Source organism: Sus scrofa, chromosome 5 (assembly GCF_054392235.1).
Source record: "Sus scrofa isolate SSC_HxYL_T2T_F1_AM1 chromosome 5, Sscrofa_HxYL_maternal_Yorkshire_Landrace_v2.0, whole genome shotgun sequence".
Taxonomy (NCBI): Eukaryota; Metazoa; Chordata; class Mammalia; order Artiodactyla; family Suidae; genus Sus; species Sus scrofa.
In genome coordinates, this window is record NC_139387.1 from 87,812,573 (window position 1) to 87,834,437 (window position 21,865).

The following is a 21,865-nucleotide window of genomic DNA, read 5'->3' on the forward strand; positions in this document are numbered from 1 at the left end:
CTGCTGACTGGGGTTTAGACAACACTTTGATGAAGTCTCCTTCCCTTTGCTCTTCATAGTAGGCCTCCTTGCCTCTCTCTCTCTCTCTCTCATCCTATATTTCTTGGCTTATTAAACAGGAATAACTTTCATTCATTCTTTCAACAAATAGTAACTTCCCTGGGATATGGACTCACTGGGCACTGCTGACGTAGCAATGAATTAGGCAAACAAGTTCAAAACTAGTTCAGAAACTAATCCCTGCTCTAAACTCACTCCACGGGGTTTATCATCTAGGGATCATAATCACAGATTTTGAGCTTTTGTCATAGGCCAGGCTCTAAGTCAAGTACTCTATATGTATTATTTCAATTCTCATAAGACCTCTATAATACTCTTAATATTTTTATTGAAATTAAGGGAGCTGAGTCTTGGAGTGGTGAGGTTAGTTGCCCAAGGTGTCTCAGATAGTTGGGAGTGGGTTTTGACCTCCATTTCTTTTGGTCCTTAGATATCTAGCCTTGACTGTGATTCATGTAATTTTGGGATTCGTCGGACATCTAGCCTTGACTGTGTGTGATTCATGTAATTTTGGGATTTGTCCTTCCAATCATGCGGAAGGACCCAAGTGATACTCATGGGGATACCAGTGTGTAGAATAAAGCCGGGGTCCATTGGGAAGTGGGGCTGTAGGGTGGGGAGAAGGAGGTTGTGGGGAGAGACAGGGTGGGGCTGGGGTTCCATGTGTCATAGGAAGCTGGATGCCATTCGGGAGAAGATCAGCTCTCCAAGGTGGGGGCAGAAGTCCTGATCACGCCAGAGCTGCTTGTTATCATGTGGTTGTTGTGGTGACAAAAGGGACCTGGGCTGGGTTGAAATTGGAAGGGAATCATCAACCATCTCGGTGTGTGAGGATTTTCAGGATGTGATGGACCTCGTTCAGAAAGTGTCCCTTCGGGAGTTCCTGTCGTGGTGCAGTGGTTAACGAATCCAACCAGGAACCATGAGGTTTTGGGTTCGGTCCCTGCCCTTGCTCAGTGGGTTAACGATCTGGCGTTGTCGTGAGCTGTGGTGTAGGTTGCAGACGTGGCTCAGATCCCGCGTTGCTGTAGCTCTGGCGTAGGCCGGTGGCTACAGCTCTGATTCAACCCCTAGCCTGGGAACCTCCATATGCCATGGGAGTGGCCCAAAGATGTAGCAAAAAAAAAGACTAAAAAAATAAAAAAATAAGAACGTGTCCCTTCGAATTAGGCTGGAGACATCCATAGGGCTCTTCTCGCGATTGTGCAGGCATGGTGCTGCCCGTACAGTCATTAAGATGCTGCTGGTTGATCTCTGTGGTACCCAGAATGGGGCCTTCTTAGCAGGGAGTCCTGGCTGCTGTCACTGTCTTTGACACCTTCTAGCTTCCTTACCCGTCATGTTCAGTCAAAGCCAAGTCCAGGTTCTACTTCCACAGAGCCCCTCATGTCCGTTCTCTCATCTCTGCCTCGCCCTCATTTCCCCTCTCCAGTCAGTGTCCATGAGGCAGGGCTGTGATGCAGTCATTGCTTGTCGTATTTGTCCCCTTCAGGTCTCACCTCCCACCCTGTTTTCAGAGTCAGCCCATGGCCCTTTGGGGGCCTCCTTGAAGTCCCTCCAGGACTGTGTAGGTTCCTTTTCTCCTTCTGGGTTGCCAGAAGTACAGGTCACAAGGCCAAGTACTCATCACCTGAGCCATAGGAGATGTATTAGACTCATTGCAACAAGGTTTAAGGATAGCAGGAATCCCATGTAATGGCCCCAGGAGGCAGTACGGTGAACCAGGTAGCTGCCTCCTCAAACATTTTTTTCCGCCATGGTTATGCAGCCACACACAACTCTTAGTCACTCTGCCCGCCTGGGTGCTGCTGGAGGTAAGGCCCTTAACGGGAATATTCTTTCAGAGAGGTTTTTGAGAAATCCTGTTTTATACTGTGATCTCAGGAGAGCTGCCCTTCTAATTAAGAAGTCTGGGTGGGAGTTCCCGTTGTGACTCAGAGAGTTAAGAACGCAACATAATGTCCCTGAGGATGTCGGGTTGATCCCCGGCCTCACGCAGTGGGTTAAGGATTTGGCATTGCTGCAGGCTGGGTCACAGCTTGCAGATGTGGCCCAGATCTGACATGGCTGTGGCTGTTGTTTAGGCCGGCAGCTGCAGCTCTGATTTAACCCCTAGCCCAGGAACTTCCCTATGGCACGGGTACAGCCCTAAAAAGAAAAAGGAAAAGAAAAAAAAAAAATATGGGTAATTTCTGCCCCTCCTCTGAGTTAATTTAGCAGCATCTACTGAGTGCTTGCCTTGTGCCAAGCATGATGCTAGATGCTAGGGTAAGGAAGATGTGGTTCCTGCCTTAATGGCGTTTAGGTTGGGGTGTAAAGATAGACACTATGGAGCAGTTCGGTCTGAGGGGAGTGGAACATGGAGGTGGCATGAAGCCTAGAGCAGGGAGGTGTGGCCTGGTCTCTGCAAGAGACGACGATGACAACGACAGCATCACCTGAGACTTGGAGGATGAGTGACAGCTGATTGGACAAAGGGCGGAGGGAACAGCATGGTTGCAGATCCAGAGTCGAGAGGGAGAGTGGTGAGTCTGAAGGACTGATCCAGTTCAGCGTGGGCACAGGAGAGGGTGGGCACGGAGGGAGGCCCAGGACTGCAGAGGCAGGTGGGAGCCCAAGTATGGAGGGTCAAGCTAAGGATCTGGCCCCGATGCTAAGAGCAGTGGGACTTCATCAGGGGTTTAAGACAAATGGTGACAGGTTTGGTTTTAAAAGGTTACTCTGGGTGTGGTGTGAAGCATGAAGTAAAAAGTGACAAGCATGGCTCCTTGGACATCTGCGAGTGGTAGTAACCCAGGTGAGAGGCTCAGACAAGGGGATGGCAATGGGAACACAGTGGCTTGTTCATTAAGTGGGTACAGGAGATGGAGGAGACAAAGATGATACCCACGGTTCTGAACTGGACAACTGGATGAGTGGTGTTGCCATTGACCACACCAGGAAACACTCCCAAAGGAGCAGCTTTAGGGGATGCCAACCGTGTCGAGTTTGGAGTGACTGTAGGATGCCTGAGGAGTTATTCTCAGGGCTCAGAGAAGAGCAAGCTGCACCAGGGATACATGTGTATCATGGGCATGGAAACCAGGAGAGGGAATGAGAGCGTCCAGGGACGGGAAGAAGGAGGTGGGCCTAGGACAAAGCTCTGAGGGGTGAGCAGAGGAGGTAGGTGCCATCAGGAGAAGGACAGGAGGGGTTACAGAGGTAGGAGCAAAACCAGGAGGTATCAATTCAATGTCTTTAATTTCAAATATTCCACTTTAAATGATTTTCTTCTCTGTGCTGTATTGAAACCCTCCTCTGATGCCCCTACATTTTTAGCAAGTCTGTTACGAATTGGGGTGCGAGGCAGAATCCCTCATGCTCCACATTTGAGAGGTGGCAGTGAGCAGCCTCAGGAAGCCACCTCCTTCCAGAAGCATGGGCCCAGATGGGACAAGGGGCCATGGTGGGAGCAGGAGTCCAGGGCCAAGAGTACAGGTAGAGCCAGGCATCACTGGAGCAGCAGGACTGGTCTGGCTGGGAAGGATGTAGGATAGAAATTCCTTTCCCCCAACCCAGCACCAGGGAGATGTGACTTGAGGGGAGGGCCAGATCCTGCTGCTGGGTGGAGAGGACTTTTCCAGGTAGGCACATTTCTGAGTAGAAAGAAAGCTCTGATTCTTGGGCTCCCCCAGAGCATCCTTCCAGCCACAGCGCCTCACCTGCCTCCCCACGCACGAGATAATTCAGAACTCTCTTTTTGAGGCTCATTCTTCATTATCTCCATTCTGTTCTGAGAAGTAAATATACTTTTGACCCCTGCCTGCTTTTAGAAGTTTCCTTAGAAAGTGAGCATTCTCTAAGGTTGCCCAGTGGCATCAGTTTGACTGGGGGGTGGAAGACAGTCTGTCATCTCTTCCGGCTCCACCAGGCTGTTGCTCCCTCGAGGAGGGCGTGCTGCCGGCCTTCATAGTTTTCCCTCCAGGTTACGTGGTTTGGCTCCCCCTGGTGGCGGAGACGAAAACAAGAAGCAGAACTTGTGTTGGAAGGATGCGCTCTTCCACCGGGGCTTCCTTACCCGCCTACCCTACTCAGCTGGCTGGAGAAGCTGCATCTCTGATCAAGAGGCGGCTAGAGAGGCCTTTGAGTCTAGAGGACAACTTTTATGGTTGGGTCATTTTTTATATATTCTCTACGACATAGTACTCTTGTGTCTGCTGGAGCCCTGCATCACATCAAAGTGAAGAAAACCCCTTTCTGGCTGCAGTCGCATTTTTAGACAATGTCAAAGGCGAGAGATGTGTGAGGATGGATCCCAACATGTCTCCATCTTGACAGAGAGATGGCTGGTTACACTCCAGGTGGTGGGTATGGTGGGGTGAGGTGAAGCATCTTGTTTTTAAGGGGCAGATATTCTTATTAGGGCAAAGGGTAAATGCCCTATGTTACAGGATCTTGTCCGAAGGTTGCAGTAAGTGGGACAATACCAGCTCTTTATGACTAATGTATGAAGGTTTGCCTTTGATACCTTTAGAATCTCTGAGTAGTTTTGTTTGTTTGTTTTTTTGTCTTTTGTCTTTTGTTGTTGTTGCTATTTCTTGGGCCGCTCCCGCGGCATATGGAGGTTCCCAGGCTAGGGGTCTAATCGGAGCTGTAGCCACCGGCCTACGCCAGAGCCACAGCAACACGGGATCCGAGCTGCGTCTGCAACCTACACCACAGGTCACGGCAACGCCAGATCGTTAACCCACTGAGCAAGGGCAGGGACCGAACCCGCAACCTCATTGTTCCTAGTCGGATTCGTTAACCACTGCGCCACGACGGGAACTCCAGAATCTCTGAGTAGTTTTGGATAAATGGGACCAAATAGATTTACAGAAAAATGAAAAGGATAAAAGACACAATTTTCTATGGTCACAAAAATTAGGATCTATCTTGGAATAAATCTAATAAGAAATGTACACAATCTTTATTTTTATAAAAAAGCTTCAGAATTACAGAAAATCAGGTTTCAGTATATAGGGAGATATACCATATTCTAGGATGGTGCAACTCAATGTTATAAAGCTATCAGTTCTTCCTCAATTGATTCATAGACATAAGACAATTCTAATTGAAATCCCAATGGGATGAAATACACTTTCAAAATGATTCCAAAGTTCTTGGAGAAACAATATGTGAGAATAGAGTTAAAAATAATGAGGGCAATTTGAGTGTCAAGTTATTTAAATGTATTATGAAGCAATAATAATAATTTAAAAAATACTGCTGGGAACAAAAATAGCTCGGGGGAAAATAGAAAGCTAAGACAGACTCAGGTGCAGATATAAGAAACAGTTAATGACAGAAGCTTTCAAATTAGATGGATTATGGAGTAAACAGTGCTATGATAATGATACACTATTTGGTAAAAAGGTGTAAAAAAAAATCTGAAACATTACACCAAAATATTCCAAAAGGATCAGAGTTAAATAAGAGAAATAGAAATTTTATATTAAGAAAACTGCCAGGGGAGGGGAGTTCCCATTGTGGCTCAGTGAGGTAAGGGCCCTACGTTGTCTCTGTGAGGATGTGGGTTCAATCCCTGGCCATACTCAGTGGGTAAGGATCCAGTGTTGCCACAAGCTGCTGCATAGGTCGAAGATGGGACTCAGATCTGACGTTGCTGTAGCTGTGGTGTAGACCTTAGCTGCAGTTCAGATTCAGCTCCTATCTGGGAATTTCCGTATGCTGCAGGTGTGGCTGTGAAAGAAAGAAAGAAAGGAAAGAAAGAAAGGAAGAAAGGAAAGAAAGGAAGGAAGGAAGGAAGGGAGGAAGGAAGGGAGAAAGGAAGAAAAGAAAAGAACAGAACAAAGAAATGTAGATGGATCTAAGCAAGAAAGCAAAGGAGTAAGTCATGAAAGAGAAGATAAATGAGAAATCTAAATAAACACATGACATTTCTATATGTAAAACAAAACAACCCAAAAGAACCCTGAGAAAAATCAGAAACACAACTACAAGGCAAGTGATAACTGGGAAAAATATTTGTAACACACACAACAGCCAAAGGATTGATATTTCTCATATGCAAAAATGATCTTAAAATCAGTAAGAAAATAATGAGCACTTTAGTAAAAATAAGCAAGATTGTGAACAGGTCATCCCAAGAACATTCTTAGTCCTTGTCTGACTTTCCTTCTTAGCATCAGTGGATATTTTTGACCTGGCTCTCCTCTTGTAAACATGCTGGTTTCAGTTTTGCTGGGACAAACTCCTAAAGTTCATCTTCCACCTCTCTGACTGTTCCTTTTCTCTCTCTTTTGTCAATTCCCCTTCTTCTGCCTGGCTTCTAAGTATTAGAATCTCTTAAGGCTCTTCTCCCCTCACCATAAGAATATTAATTATGGCTTAATTAACTCTTATGGCTTTTATTTCACCAAAAGAATACTATCTATGTCTACGACTTTAAAGACTGTGTACACGTGATTCACGCATTTACATCCCCAGCCACGCTTACTCTCTGAGCCCCAAGTCCATATATACAACTCCTACTTAACTCTCCACTTGGGTGATGTCTTCAGAGTTCCTCAAAGCCAACACATCTGAAAAGGAACTCATGAATATCCAACCAAAACAGGGTCTGTTCCAGGGACCGTCTCTCAACTGACCACCTTGGAGTCATCCTTGACTTCTCTCTCCTTTACCCCCTCTCCGAACACATGTTATCACTGAGTCCTGACTTTTTTTTTTACTCCCCAAATGTTTCTCAAACTTGTGTATCTCTACCACCTTCTCTAAGCTGTGAGGTCTGCTGTCCACAGTTGTGATTGGAATATGCATTGAAGATTCATCTATGTCCTGTCATGGCTTGATACCTTTTGATGCTGAATAATGTTCCAGGATACAAATGTATCACAGTTTATCTATAATTTGCATGCAAGTTTTAAAATCAGTTGGATAAATACCCAGGATCATGATTGCTGGATTGTACAGTATGTCTATGTTTAACTTTGTCAGAAACTGCCAAACTGTCTTCTGAAGGGACCGTAACATTTTGCATTCCCATAAGCAATGAATGACAGTCACTGTTGTTCTGAATCCTTGCTAGCATTTGGTATTGTCAGTTTTAAAAGTTCTAGCCATTCCATATCAACTCTAATGGAAAAAATAAAAATCATGAAATTAAAAAAAATGTTTAGCCATTCTGATAGGTGTGTGGTGATTTTAATTCAATGAATTTATTTATATTTTTAAGTAAACAAATGTTATTATATTTATAGTTGTACAACCACCATTACAATCTAATTTTACAAAATTTCTATCCCAAACCCCCAACTCATCCCTCCCCCACAACCTGTCTCCTTTGGTAACCGTAAGTTTTTCAAAGTCTGTGAGTCAGTATTTGTTCTAAAAAGAAGTTCATTGTATCCTTTTTAAATTATTTATTTATTTTTAATAAATAAAAATGTCTTTATAGTCATAAATTCATACACGCCATGTTATTAGGTCTGGTCTGATGTGGCTAGGCTAGGACATTCTGATGGGACCCACAGAGTCCTTTTGTGTGTCTCTTTTCCCGAGGGGCAGCCGTCTTGACCCTGACACCTTCTCTGGAAAACTTTGAGCCGCTAATTCTGTCATTTTTTTAATCATGATTTTTTTTTCTATGGTCGCTGATATACGGGGCTCCATTTCACCTTAATACCATACTGATCCCGTCGTACATATTTATCCATATTGCTTTTCTCACATTATCCTCCGTTTTGTTCCAAAAACAGTGCCTACATATCGTTCCCTGTGCTAAACAGCAGGTTGTCTGTGATGACCCACTCCAAGGGCAAGTGTTTGGATTTATCACCACCTTCCACAGCCCAGTCCTGCCCACACCCTCACCCTCCATTCTGGCAACCGAAAGTCTGTATGCTGTCCATGTGTTTCTTTCCTGTAGGAAGGTTCCTTGGTGTCATTTGTAAGATTCCAGGGGGAAGGTGTTTCCAAAGCTCTTCGGACGCCCACCCTTAACTAGGTTTTGGGATGGGCATGAGTGCCTGCGTGTTGTGCATGGGAGGTGCAAAAACGGTGGTATTTTGGAGAGTAGTGGTGCCAATCGAGAGGCATTGTCTCTCAAGTGGTCTCATGAAACTCCATCCTTTTCTTACTTCTCTTCTTTCTATGAACCTGGTGTGCAGGCGTGACCAAAAGCCTGGCCAGGCATATTCAGGCCAGTATATTGACTGATCCAGAGAAAGCTCTCTGTGAAATCCCTTCTGGCCCCCTGGGGAAGAGGTCTGGTTTTGTGGCTGTGCTGAATTTGGTAAATACTGTGCCTCGGCAAACTTTGATGGGGAGACAACGCATGCACGCTCCAGGCGGGGTCAATACACTTAGAAAGAATGAGGGAGAGAGAAAACTGGGGAAAAAAAAACAAAAAACATAAACCAAAAACAAAAAAACGAAAAACAAAAAACGCCAAAGTAGAGTTGAGGCTAGACTTAACTGCATGAAAGAAGGAATCACAGGGGGAAAAATAAGAAAAATATCAATCGTTCCATTCCAACACACCTATCTTCAGAAGAAGGCTGGCATGCCATGATGGTTCAGGGATGAGGGTTTACACAGCGAGGCATGGCTTAGGTCTCCCTTGGTAACTATAAGTTTTTTAAAGTCTGTGAGTCAGTATTTGTTCTAAAAAGAAGTTCATTGTATCCTTTTTTAGACTCCAAATATGATGTTTGTGTCTCACTAACTTCACGTAGTATGAAAATTTCCAGGTCCATCCATGTTCCTGTAAATTCATTCCTGTTATTTCATTCCTTTTTATGGCTGGGTAATATTCCACTGCATATATGTACCACATCTTTATCCACTCCTCTGTCGATGGACATTTAGGTTGCTTTCATGTCTTGACTATTGTAAATAGTGCTGCATTGAACGTTGGGGTACATGTATCTTTTTGAGTTATGGTTTTCTCTGTATAGATGCTGAGTGGAATTGCTGCATCATATGGTGGTTCTATTTTTAATTTTTTGAGGAATTTCCATACTGTTTTCCATAGTGGTTGCACCAATTTACATTCTCACCACCAGTGTAAGAAAGTTCCCTTTTCTCCACACCCTCTCTAGCATTTATTGTTTGTAGACTTTTTGATGCTGGCCATTCTGGCTGGGGTTAAGTGGTACCTCATAGTTTGATTTGCATTTTTCTAATAATTAGTAATGTTGAATGTCTTTTTGTGTGTTTTATGGCCATCTGTATGTCTTTGGAGAATTGTCTATTAGATATTCTGCCCATTTTTTGGTAGGATTGTTTGGGTTTTTTTTTTTTTTTTTTTTTTTTTTTTTTTTTAGGTATTGAGCTGCAGGAGTGGTTTATATATTTTGGAGATTAATCCCTTTTCAGTCACTTCATTTGCAAATATTTTCTTCCATTCTGTGGGTTGTGTTTTTGTTTCATTTAGAGTTTCCTTTGCTGTGCAAAAACTTTTAGGTTTAATTATTGTCATAACTCTAGGAAGCGGATCTGAGAAGATACTGCTGTCGTTTATGTCAGAGAGTGTTCAGCCTAAGTTTTCCTCTAAGAGTTTTATAGTATCTAGTCTTATATTTAGGTCTTTAATCCATTTTAGTTTATTTTTGTGTATGATGTTAGGGAATGTTCTAATTTCATTCTTTTACATGTATCTCTTCAGTTTTCCCAGCACCACTTATTGAAGGGACTGTCTTTTCTCCATTGTATTTTCTTGCCTACTTTGTCATAGATTAGTTGACTGTAGGTGCATGGGTTTAATTCTGGGTTTTCTATTCTGTTCCACTGATGTATGTTTTTTGCTGCCAGCTCCATACTGCTTTGATGACTATAGCTTTGAGTATAGTCTGAAGTCAGGGAGCCTGATTCCTCCAGCTCCATTTTTCTTTCTCAAGATTGCTTTGGGGAGTTCCCGTTGTGGCGCAGTGGTTAACGAATCCGACTAGGAACCATGAGGTCGCGGGTTCGGTCCCTGCCCTTGCTCAGTGGGTTAACGATCCGGCGTTGCCGTGAGCTGTGGTGTAGGTTGCAGACGCGGCTGGGATCCCGCATTGCTGTGGCTCTGGCGTAGGCTGGTGGCTACAACTCCGATTCAGCCCCTAGCTTGGGAACCTCCATATGCCGCGGAAGCAGCCCAAGAAATAGCAACAACAACAACAACAACGAAAAAGACAAAAGGCAAAAGACAAAAAAAAAAAAAAAAAAGATTGCTTTGGCTATTCTAGGTCTTTTGTGCTTCCAAACAAACTTTAAAATTTTTTTTCTAGTTCTGTGAAAAATGCCATTGGTAATTTGATAGGGATTACATTGAATCTGTACATTGCCTTGGGTAGTATAGTCATTTTGACAATATTGATTCTTCCAATCCAAGAGTATGGTATATCTTTCCATCTGTTTGTGTCATCTTTGATTTCTTTCATCACTGTCTTATAGTTTCCAGATTACAGGTCTTTTGTCTCTGTAGGTAGGTTTATTCCTAGGTATTTTATTCTTTTGATGCAATGGTAAATGGGATTGTTTCCCTAATTTCTATCTCTGATCTTTCACTGTTATTTTGTAGAAATGCAGTTGACTTCTGTGTATTAATTTCGTATCCTGCAACTTTATCAAATTCATCAATGACCTCTAACAGTTTTCTGGTGTCTTTAAGATTTTTCTAGGAATAGTATCATGTCATCTGCAAATAGTGATAGTTTTACTTCTTCATTTCCAATTTGATTTCCTTTTATTTCTTTTCCCTCTCTGATTGCCATGGCTAGGACTTCCAAAACTATGTTGAATGGTAGGGGTGAGAGCAGACATCCTTGTCTTGTTCCTGATCTTGGTGGGAATTCTTTCAGCTTTTTACCATTGAGAATGATGTTAGCTGTGGGTTTGTCATATATGGCCTTTATTATGTTGAGTTAGATTCCCTTTATGCCCACTTTCTGGAGGATTTTTAATCAGAAATGGGTGTTGGATTTTTTCAAAGGCTTTTTCTGCATCTCTTGACAGGATCATATGGTTTTTATTCTTCGGTTTGTTAATGTGGTGTACCACACTGGTTGATTTGCAGATATTGAAAAATCCTTGCATCCCTGGGATAAATCCCACTTGATCATGGTGTACAGTCTTTGTAAGGTACTGCTGGATTTGGTTTGCTAGTGTTTTGTTGAGAATTTTTGCATCTATGTTCATCAGTGATATTGGCCTGTCATTTTCCTTTTTTGTGGTATCTTGTCTGATTTTGGTGTCAGGATGATGGTGGCCTCATAGAATGAGATTGGGAGTGTTCCTTCCTCTGCAATTTTTTGGAATAGTTTCAGAAGGATAAGTGTTAGTGCTTCTCTAAATTTTTGATAAATCTCACCTGCAAAGCCATCTGGTTTGTTGGAAGTTTTTAAATCACAGTTTGGTTTGTTGGAAGTTTTTAAATCACAGTTTCAATTTCAGTGCTTGTGATTGGTCTGTTCATATTTTCTATTTTGTCTTGATTTAGTATTGGGAGATTATACTTTTGTAGTTGCTTGTCTCTTATGATTCTTCTCCTCTTTCTTTTTTTTTTTTTTTTTTTTTTTGCCTTTTCTAGGGCTGCACCCACGGCATATGGAGGTTCCCAGGCTAGGGGTCTAATCAGAGCTGTAGCCACCAGCCTGTGCCAGAGCCACAGCAATGCGGGATCCAAGCAGAATCTGTGATCTACACCACAGCTCATGGCAGTGCAAGATCCTTAACCCACTGAGCAAGGCCAGGGATCAAAGTTCCTCATAGTTCCACCTCATAGTTCCTAGTCGGATTCGTTAACCACTGCACCACAATGGGAACGCCTCCTCTTTCATTTCTAATTTTTTTGATTTGGGCCCTCTCTCTCTCTTTTTTTTTTTTTTGATGAGTCTGGCTAAGGGTTTATCAATTTTGTTGATCTTTTCAAAGAACCAGCTTTTACTTTCATTGATCTTTTCTATGGTTTTCTTTGTTTCTATTTCATATATTTCTGCTCTGATCTTTATGATTTCTTTCCTTCTGATAACTTTGGATTATGTCTATTCTTCTTTCTCTAGTTCCTTTAGGTGTAAAGTTAGATTGTTTATTTGAAATTTTTCTTGTTTCCTGAGGTAGGCTTGTATTGCTATAAACTTCCCTCTTAGAACTGCTTTTGCTGCATCCCATAGGTTTTGAATTGTTGTGTCTTTGTTGTCATTTGCTTCTAGGCATTTTTTAACTTCCTCTTTGACTTCTTCAGTGATCCATTGGTTGTTTAGTAGCATGTTGTCTAGTCTTCACATGTTTTTTTTGTTTTTGTTTTTGTTTTACAGTTTTTTTCTTGTTAATTTCTATTCTTATAGTGTTGTGTTCAGAAAAGATGCTTGATATGATTTCAATTTTCTTAAATTTACCAAGGCTTGTTTTGTGGCCCAGAATGTGATCCATCCTAGAGAATGTTCCATGTGCACTTGAGAAGAATGTGTGTTCTGCTGCTTTGGGATAGAATATTCTATAAATATCTATTAACTCCATCTGGTCTAATGCATCATTTAAGTCCTGTGTTTCCTTGTTGATTTTCTGTCTGGATGGTCTGTCCACTGCTGTAAGTGGGGTGTTAAAATTCTCCACTATTATTGCGTTATTGTCAGTTTCTCTTTTTAATGTTGTCAGCAGTTGCTTTATATATTGATGCGATCCTTTTGGGTGCATATATACTTACAATTGTTATATCTTCTTCTTGGATTGATCCTTTGGTCATTATGTGATGTCCTTCTTTGTCTCTTATAATGTTTTTTTATTTTAAGGTCTATTTTGTCTGATATGAGTATTGCTACTCCAGCTTTCTTTTGATTTCCATTTGCATGGAATTTTTTCTTCCATCCTCTCAATATCAATTTTTACATGTTCCAAGAAGTGAAGTGGGTCTCTTGAAGACAGCATATATATGGGTCTTGTTTTTGTATCCATTCATCCAGTCTATGTCTTTTTGTTGGGATATTTAGTCCATTTACATTTAAGGTAATTATTGATATAGGTGCTATTTTTGCGTGTGTGTGTCTTTTTATGGCCACATCCATGGCATTTGGAAGTTACCAGGCTAGGGATCAAATCGAAGCTATAGCTGCTGGCCTACACCACAGCCACAGCAATGCCAGATCTGAGCCATGTCTGTAACCTACACCATAGCTCATGGAAATGCCGGATCCTTAACCCACTGAGTGAGGCCAAGGATTGAACATGTGTCCTCATGGTACTAGTCAGGTTTGTTACCACTGAGCTACAATGGGACCTCCAATATATGTATTCTTATTGTCATTTTATTAATTGTTTTGGATTTGTTTTTGTTGGTCTTTTTTCTTCCCTTTTTCTCTTGTTTTCTTCTCTTGTAGTTTGATGACTATCTTTAGTGTTTGGATTGCTTTTTCTTATTTGTGTGTGTATCTGTTGTATTTTTGTTTTGCAATTACCATGAAGTTTTGATATAGGAGTATACACACACGCACACACACACACACACACACACACACACACACACACACACACGTACAAATTGTTTTCAGTTATTGGTCTCTTAATTGCAAATGCATCTCCAGTATCCTGCGTTTGTACCCTCTTATGATTTCTGGTTTTGGTAGCACATATGTGTGTGGATAATTTCCTACCTTTACTATATGTATGCCTTTACTGGTGAGCCTTGTCATTTGTAATATTTTTGTTTCTAGTTGTGGCCTTATCTTTCCCATCCAGAGAACTTCCTTTAGTATTCATTGTAAAGCTGGTTTAGTAGTGCTGAATACTCTCAGCTTTTGCTCGTCCATAAAGATTTCTCCTTCAAATCTGAATGAGAGCCTTGCTAGGTAGAGTAATCTTGGTTGGAGGTTTTTTTCCTTTCATCACGTTAAGTACATCATGCCACTCCCTTTTGGTCTGCAGAGTTTCTGCAGAAAAATCAGCAGATAACCTTATCAGGATTCCCTTGTATGTTATTTGTTTCTTTTCCCTAGCTGCTTTCAATATTTTCTCTTTGTCTTTAATTTTGGTGAGTTTGATTATATGTGTCTCAGGGTGTTCCTCTTTGGGTTTATTTTATATGGTACTCATTGTGCTTCCTGAATTTGAGTGAGTGATTCCTTTCCTATGTTAGGGAAGTTTTCAGTTATTATCTCTTCAAATATTTTCCTGGCCCTTTCTCTCTCTCTTCTTTTGGCACCAATATAATACAATGTTGGTACATTTAAAGTTGTCCTAGTGTTCTCTTCAATGGCCTTCATTTCATTTCAATCTTTTTTCTCTTTTCTGTTCTGCATCAATGATTTCCACCAGTCTGTCTTTCACCTTTCTTATTTGCTCTTCTGCCTCCTGTATTCTGGTGTTGGTTCCTTCTAGTGAATTTTTAAAGTTCAGTTATTGTATTTTGAATCTTTGCTTGCTTAATCTTTAAATCTTCTGTTTCTTTGTTCAGTGTTTCTTGTAATTTATCAATATTTTCCTCCAGTTTATTTCCAAGATCTTGAATCTTCTTTACTATCATTACTCTAAAGTCTTTTTCATGGAGGTTGGTAATCTCTCTTAGCTGTTTTTCTGTTTGTTTTTTTTTTCTTGTTCCTTTATCTGAGTCATAATTCTCTGCCTTTTCATTTTGTATAGATTTTTAGTGTGATTTCCTTTTTGCAGATAGTAGGGTTGTAGCCTCTCTTGCTTCTGATGTCTGCCCCTCTTGTGGCTGAAGTTAGTATGATGGCTTGCTACAGGTTTCCCGGTGGGAGGGACTGGTACCTACCCACTGGTAGGTGGAGCTGATTCCTATCCCTCTGGGGGGTGGGGCTTTATCTCTGGGTGTAATAAGAGGTAGCTTTGTGCTTGGGTGGGGGGGATCTTTAGGCAGCTTGTTTGCTGATGGGTGGGGCTGTGTTCCCACCCAGTTTGTTGTTTGGCATGAGGCTTCTTAGCCCTTGTGGGCAGGGCCAGATTTTTCCAAAATGGCCACCTCTAGAGGAGTTCATGCTGATGATTATTCCTGAGACCTTTGCCTCCAATGTCCTTCCCCAACAGTGAGTCACAATCACCCTGTTTTCCAAGGAGATCCTCCAAGAACTGCAGGCAGGTCTGATTCAGATTCCTATGGCGTCTCCACTTTGCCCTGGGATCCAGTGCACACAAAAACCTGTGTGCACCTTTCAAGAGTGGAGTCTCTGTTTCCCCCAGTCCTGTAGATCTCCTTCATACAAGCCCCACAGATCTTCAATGCCAAATGCTCCAGGGTCTCCTCTTCCCAGTGCCAGATCCCCAGGCATGGAAACCTGACATGGTGCTCAGAACTCTCACTTCTCTGCGATATAGTTACTTTCCTGTCTGTGGGCTGCCCACCTGGTGGGTATGGGGTTGCTTATATTGCATAATCGCCCCTCTTAACATCTTGATATAGCCTCCTCTTTGTCTTTTTGAGTAGGATATCTTTTTTGATAGTTTCCAGTCTATTTTGTTGAACGTTGTCTAGCAGTTGGTTGTAATTTTGTTGTTCTTGTGAGAGAAAATGAGCTCTAGTTCTTCTACTCCACCATCTTAATCCCATCTGTCTTACTGTTGTTTTAATTTGCAATTCCCAAATGATAATTATGTTGATCACCTTTATATATATTACTATCAAGTATTAAAACTTCCTTGTATAGAAATCCCTTATCAGATATGTATTTTACAAGTATTTTTTCCCCAATCCATGGCATGTTTTTTTGTTATCTTAATACGGTGCCTTTCACAGAGCAGAAGTTTTAAATTTTAATAAAATTAACTTAATATTTTTTTTTTTTACAAATTGTGCTTTTGGTGTTGTACTTAATAGCTCATTGCCAAATCCAGGGTCACAAAGCTTTTCTTCTGCGTTTCCTTCTAAAAGTTTAATAGTATTTCACTTTTTTAGGTCTGTCATCCATCTTGAGCACTTTTTTGTGAAAAGCATAATGTCTGTGTCTAGGTTAATTTTTTTTTACACATGGATTTCCAATTGTTCCAGCACCATTTGTTATTTAAACTATCTCCACTGAATTCTCTTTGCTACTTTGTCGAAAGTTGGTTGCATGTCCATAGCAGGTTTTTATTGGGATTACACTGAATCTATATGTCAAGCATCTTAACAGTGTTGAGTATTCCAGTCCATCGATATGGAATATCTATTTATTTAGGTCTTCTATGATATCTTTCATCAGAGTTCAGCAGTTTTCTGCATGTAGATCATGTACATATTTTGTTATATTTATACTAAGTATTTCATTTTTGGTGTGCTATTATAAATAGTATTATGTCTTAAATCTCTAATTCCAATTGTTTATTGCTAGGAGAGTAGTTGGCGTTTATATATTAACCTAGTATCCTGTAACCTTGCTCTAATTTCTTATTAGTTTTAGGAATTTTTTGTTGATAGTTTTGGATTTTCTTCATAGACGATCATATCAGGTGTGAACAAAGACTGTTTTATTTCTTCCTTCCCAATATGTATATCTTTTACTTCCTTTTCCTGCCTTATTGCACTAGCTAGGACCCCAAGTATGATGTTGAAGAGAAGTTGTTAGAGGGGTCCTGCTAACCTCAGCTATTCACTGGTCTCAGTCTAGTGAACCCCAGTCACCATCCCCTTTCCCTTGGCCCATTTTAACAGCATTCTTTCTGGTCTTCCTACTTTCATTTTTGTTCCTATGAAGTCCACTGCCTGCATAGTAGACAAGATGAGTATTTAAGAATGTTAGCTAGCTCATGTCACTTCTCAGACTAGGACAACTCCATTGGCCTGCTGTTTCAAATATACTAAAATCTAAATTCCTCAGCCTAGCCTACAGTGCCTTATGTAATCTGCTCCTGCATGCCTGGGCAGCATCATTTTGTAAGATTCTTCCTCTTGACTTCTAGATGCCAACCACCTGGCCTTCTTTCTGCCCTTCAAATACATTTTGCCTTTGGGCCTTGGCACCAGCAGTTCTCTCTTCCATGAACGTTCTTCCCATTCATTATAGTACCCGTCCTTTCTGGTTATTTGATCTCAGCCAAAGTGTCACTCTCTCAGGGTGGCCTCCCAATCTAAAATTATAGTAAGTCATTCTCTGTCATGTCAATGTGTTTTAACTCTTTGCATAGCTTTTTACAGCTGCCTGACTTTGCCTTGTTTCCTTTTTAAATTGTCTATCTTTGGTCCTCTCCTCACACCTACCTCTGACTCTTCTAGCTGCTGGAATATAAGCTCCTTGAGAGCAGATGCTACCTCCTGTGTTCATAGCTGTATCCTCACAGCAATAGCATGGTGGGAGCAGGGGGTGGAGGGGAGCTGGATGGCTCCTCAGTCCATTCCAACCCAAGCTTGTGGCAGGAGTCTGAACTCAGTAATCCCCCTGGAATTTGCAAAACTCCCACTTCTGGGCAGGAGCCTATCCCTTGGGTGTGTGGCCAGACCACCCTTTTCTACCTGCTCAGAGCAGCTGCTTGTGGTTCTTAGGCTCCCCCATTGCTTAGCTCAACCCCTTCAGTTCTCACACCCACCTCAGGCCCCTTTGCTCAGATAGCCACTGCAGACAAACATCTTGGACTCTGGCCCTCAGCTCTGTCTCTCCCTTGGCTCTGCTTAGTCCTTTCTCCCCGACCTGAGGGACCATAGCTATGGTTCAAAGGTTCCTGGTGGCCTCCCTGATGTTGAGGGCTGCACTCTTGTCTGCTGGGCTTGGTGTTCAGAGCCTGGAATGCCGCTGACATGTTGGTGCTCAATAAACGTTTATTCCTTGCATGAATGGTGAGCCACGGAAAAGGTGCAGAAAGAAAGCAAGAGGGCACCCAAGGTCTGGTGTCCAAAGGAGCAGGTGAGGACTATGAATATATTTGTGTCAAACACATTCGGAACAATTTAGAATGTAACAAATGGACAAATGTAGAAGGTGAATATTGAAATATTTGGAAAGAGAATTCTGAAAATGATGATTTGTGGTATCATGCATTTACTTGAGCCTTCAAGTTTAGAAATTCTGTATATTTTCATTTGTGTGTAATAAGATAACACACACACACACTATGCTCCCTATTTTGTTCTTTTAACACTTTGTTCATTCTTTTAAAGCCAGTAATTCAAGACAGTTGCAACAGAGGGCAGAATTGTGTAAGAAATGTAAATACTTTTTAATTCTAGACTGAAAATCACTCCCAAATGCAAATTACAGCAACATAGGGACTAAGCTATAGAAATACTCTTTTTTTTTTTTTCTTTCTGACGCTCTGGTTTTTGAATTTTACACATGAGGATTATTTAAAGGCCTTAAGAGTTATTTCACTTGCTAATGCATGTAAACTTTAATAAAAAACCAAGTGCTAATCCCTGGAGAGAGAAAGAGTGAAACATAGATAATGGTTTATCTTAGGTTTGGTTTGGTTTGGTTGTGCCTGTGCCATGTGGATGTTCCTGGGCCAGGAAATGGCCAGCCACTGTGGTGACAACACCGGATCCTTAACCTGCTGCACCACAAAGGAACTTCTAGATAATGTATTTAATATTCAACCCTTGTATCTGGATTAAGTGATAGGCCCTCTTTGTTCTTTTCCAAATATTCATCAGAATTATTTGCTTTTCTTTCCATTCTAGTGATGGAATGTAGGCTTTTTGAGGTTACACCAATGGCAAATGCTGATTAATGTTCTTTATTGCGAGGTTTCTGAAGCTTCTGGGCAGGACCAACAAAGCAGAAGGGTTATTCTTGAGTGTTGAGAGCATGTTAATGCAGGTAAATTGGGAAATAATTTTAAATCCTTCAACTGTTATTCAATTTGTGTTAGATGTTTCCAGATATTACCTACCTTTGTTCAGTTATAATTTAGTCTGCAAATAGAGGAATAATGCATAATAAATACAAATAATCATTACTTATCTTCATCAGTGGGGAAACTTTGATTTTAATTCATGCCCCAAACTGCATATTAGTGATGACAAGCAATAAATAGATGGAAGTTTTAATTGAATGAATGAATGAATGAATTGAATGAATTGAATGAATGAATACCAACAGGTGTCATTGGGGAAAAAGTGTTCATAAAACAGAATGGAAAAGAGAGTATTGGATTGAAATAAATTAATAAAAGACTGGTTAAAGAGTTGGTTATAATCTTAAAAATGTTGGAGAAGGTTGATTGATTATCTTGTTCCTATATTGATTTACTTATCCTCAAATATAAACTTTTGTGTTTGTTGAATACAATGAAACTCTCACTCCTAACATATAACTGTAACTATTCTCAGGCTGACATTCAACTGCCCTTTAAAAAATTATAAATGTTTACATATTTTAGTAGGGTTTGTGGACCAAGGGTAGTATAACCCAAGACAACCCTTTTTTTTTTTTTTTTTGCTTTTTAGGGCACCGTCCATGGCATATGGAGGTTCCCAGGCTAGGGGTCAAATCGGACCTGTAGGTGCTGGCCTACACCACAGCCACAGCAACACAGGATCCAAGCCCAGTCTGCAGCCCACATCCTAGCTCATGGCAATGCCAGATCCTTAACCCACTGAGTGAGGCCAGGGATTGAAACCCCAACCTCATGGTTCCTAGTCGAATTTACTTCTGCTGTGCCACTATGGGAACTCCAGGATAAAGCTATTTTTGTTTTAAAATAAAGGCCTTCACATTTCTTTTTTTCTTTTCTTTTCTTTCTTTCTTTCTTTTTTTTTTTTTTTTTTGGCCACACTTGCCACATGCAGAAGTTCGTAGCCCAGGGTTCAAACCTGCACCACAGCAGTGACAATGCCTGATCCTTAACCCACAAGACCACCTGGGAACTCCCAAAGGCCTTCACATTTTCACAAAGCTCTGTCTCTGCCCCATCAACATACATCTTTCTAGAAGGAGTTCTATCTAAAGAGATTTGTAAGACTCAAGATTTCAAGTCCCTTTATGACAGAGGGAATTTCGTATCTTCCGTGGTGATTTGCAATCTCTGTGTGTAAATTTGTCAATGTGACAAATGATTCAATGAATCAACTTGAATTTGTGGATACTTTGTGTCCTTAGAAGGTAGCATGGAGTAGTGCATGGAGCTTGGGCTATTTTTACAGACTGACCCAGATTTAAAGTGCTTTGGCACTTACTGCTGTGTGACTTTGGCAAGAATTCGAACTTCTGACTCAGTGAGTTTTCATTGTTGAGGATTCTAATATCTGTCTCTCAGGCCCGTTAACAGGGTGAAGGGAGCAGGTGCAAAAGCACTTCCCATGGTGCCTGGCACAGAGTGAGATCCTACATTGTTTTGTTACTACCGCCCATGGGTTATAAAGGGACTAAGGCCTAGGTTAGAAATAACACGAGTTTGATTTAAGCTATTGTGACAACACTTTCATCTTTCAGAGAGTAGAGTCCAGTGATTCTTTGGTATTTTATTGTGATTATGGAATATCCCCCTATACCAAAAAAGTTTTTTCCCGCATGAGGTCCAGATGTTCACCACTGACATGTATCTTTCTGCAAAGCACCAAATTATTTTAATAGGTAACCACTGAGTGCCTGATTGCAGCCATTCATGCGTTCACTCAGTCATTCATTCCCTCACCAAGCCATTCACTCACTCACACGTTCATTCATTCATTCCCTCACCCAGCCACTCACTCACTCAGCTGTTTATTCATTCATTCCCTCACCCAGCCACTCACTCATTCGCTCATTCATTCACCAGTCATTCACTCCCTCCCTCAGCTAACATTCGCTGAGAGCCTTGCCCGCCCTGAGCTCTGTACTGGGAATTGGGGGCTAGCAGCAGGTGAGGCAGACATGCTTTCTGTCCTCGTGGAGCTCCCAGTGTAGCTGAAAGTCACTGCCAGCATCTCCATCAGGGATGAAGCAGAGTCAGTGGAGTCAGTGGGGGAAGGGAGAGGAGGCTGTGCAGGAGGCAGGGAAAAGCGGAGACACTCCGAGAAGATTTCCCACTTCAGAGCCCTGCTTCCAGAGGCATCCATCTTATGATTTTATTCTCAAAATATTTTTGCAACAATTCTTTGGGACTGGCCACCATGGAGACTGTTAAAAGAATTTTCCTTAGGCTCTGAAGCCATTTCCAAAAGAGAAGTTCTAAAACTATGTGGGGCAATAACAACTTCTTTGAAATAGGTACAGAACAATCCTGAGGGGAAATAGCTTGTTATTTGTGCTGTATATGTTCTGTACCAAACCACTTTTGTAATTTCTTCAGATTAGGTTATTTTAAAATTTTGATGCAGCAGTTTTCAATCGGGAGACAATTTTGTTTCTCAAGGGACATTTGGCAATGTTGGAGACGTTTTTGGTTGTCACAACTTGGTGTGGGGGGGTGTTGCTAATGGCATCTCGTGGGCAGAGGCCTGAAATGTTCTAAACAGCCCCCGCATCAAAGAATCCTATGGCATAGATGTCAACAGTGCTGAGGCCGCAAGAAGCTGGTTTCCAGTAGTTGGTATACTTGTTAAAAAAGTAAGTCTCATGACTCACCCCCACAGTGGGTGCATTGGGCTGCAGGAAAACCAGATGATGCTTTTGTGAAGAGGCCCCCGTTTATGTGTCAGAGGCCCACTTGTTAAGAAAATGCGCAGAGCAGAACTTTGGAGATAGGCCGGTCTGGGTGGGCCTGTTCTAGTTGCTAGCCATGTGAGCCTGTGTGGTTTATTTAACTTCACCGAGCCTCAGTTTCTCTGCCTGTAATAAAGGGATAATAACCCTTATTTCCTATGGTTTCTTTAAATATCCACTGAGCTCATGCATGGCAGGGCTGCATGGGTGGTGGCCAGCACTCACCGTGCCCTAAGAATGGGTCCCGATCACTGTGCATACCTACAAATGTTTGCTGAATACCCACAAAACATAGAGCT

General features: G+C 41.6%; 1 pseudogene across 1 annotated transcript in view; it reads left to right on the top strand.

Annotated features, from left to right (window-relative positions):
- The window catches only part of LOC110260780 (putative tetratricopeptide repeat protein 41), an 85,851-nt pseudogene that overhangs the window by 27,860 nt on the left and 36,126 nt on the right, over positions 1-21,865 (top strand). The window contains exons 7-8 of the transcript XR_014845344.1: positions 12,288-12,301; positions 18,623-18,761. The product of XR_014845344.1 is annotated as a putative tetratricopeptide repeat protein 41 (transcript). The remainder of the gene's footprint in view (positions 1-12,287; positions 12,302-18,622; positions 18,762-21,865) is intronic.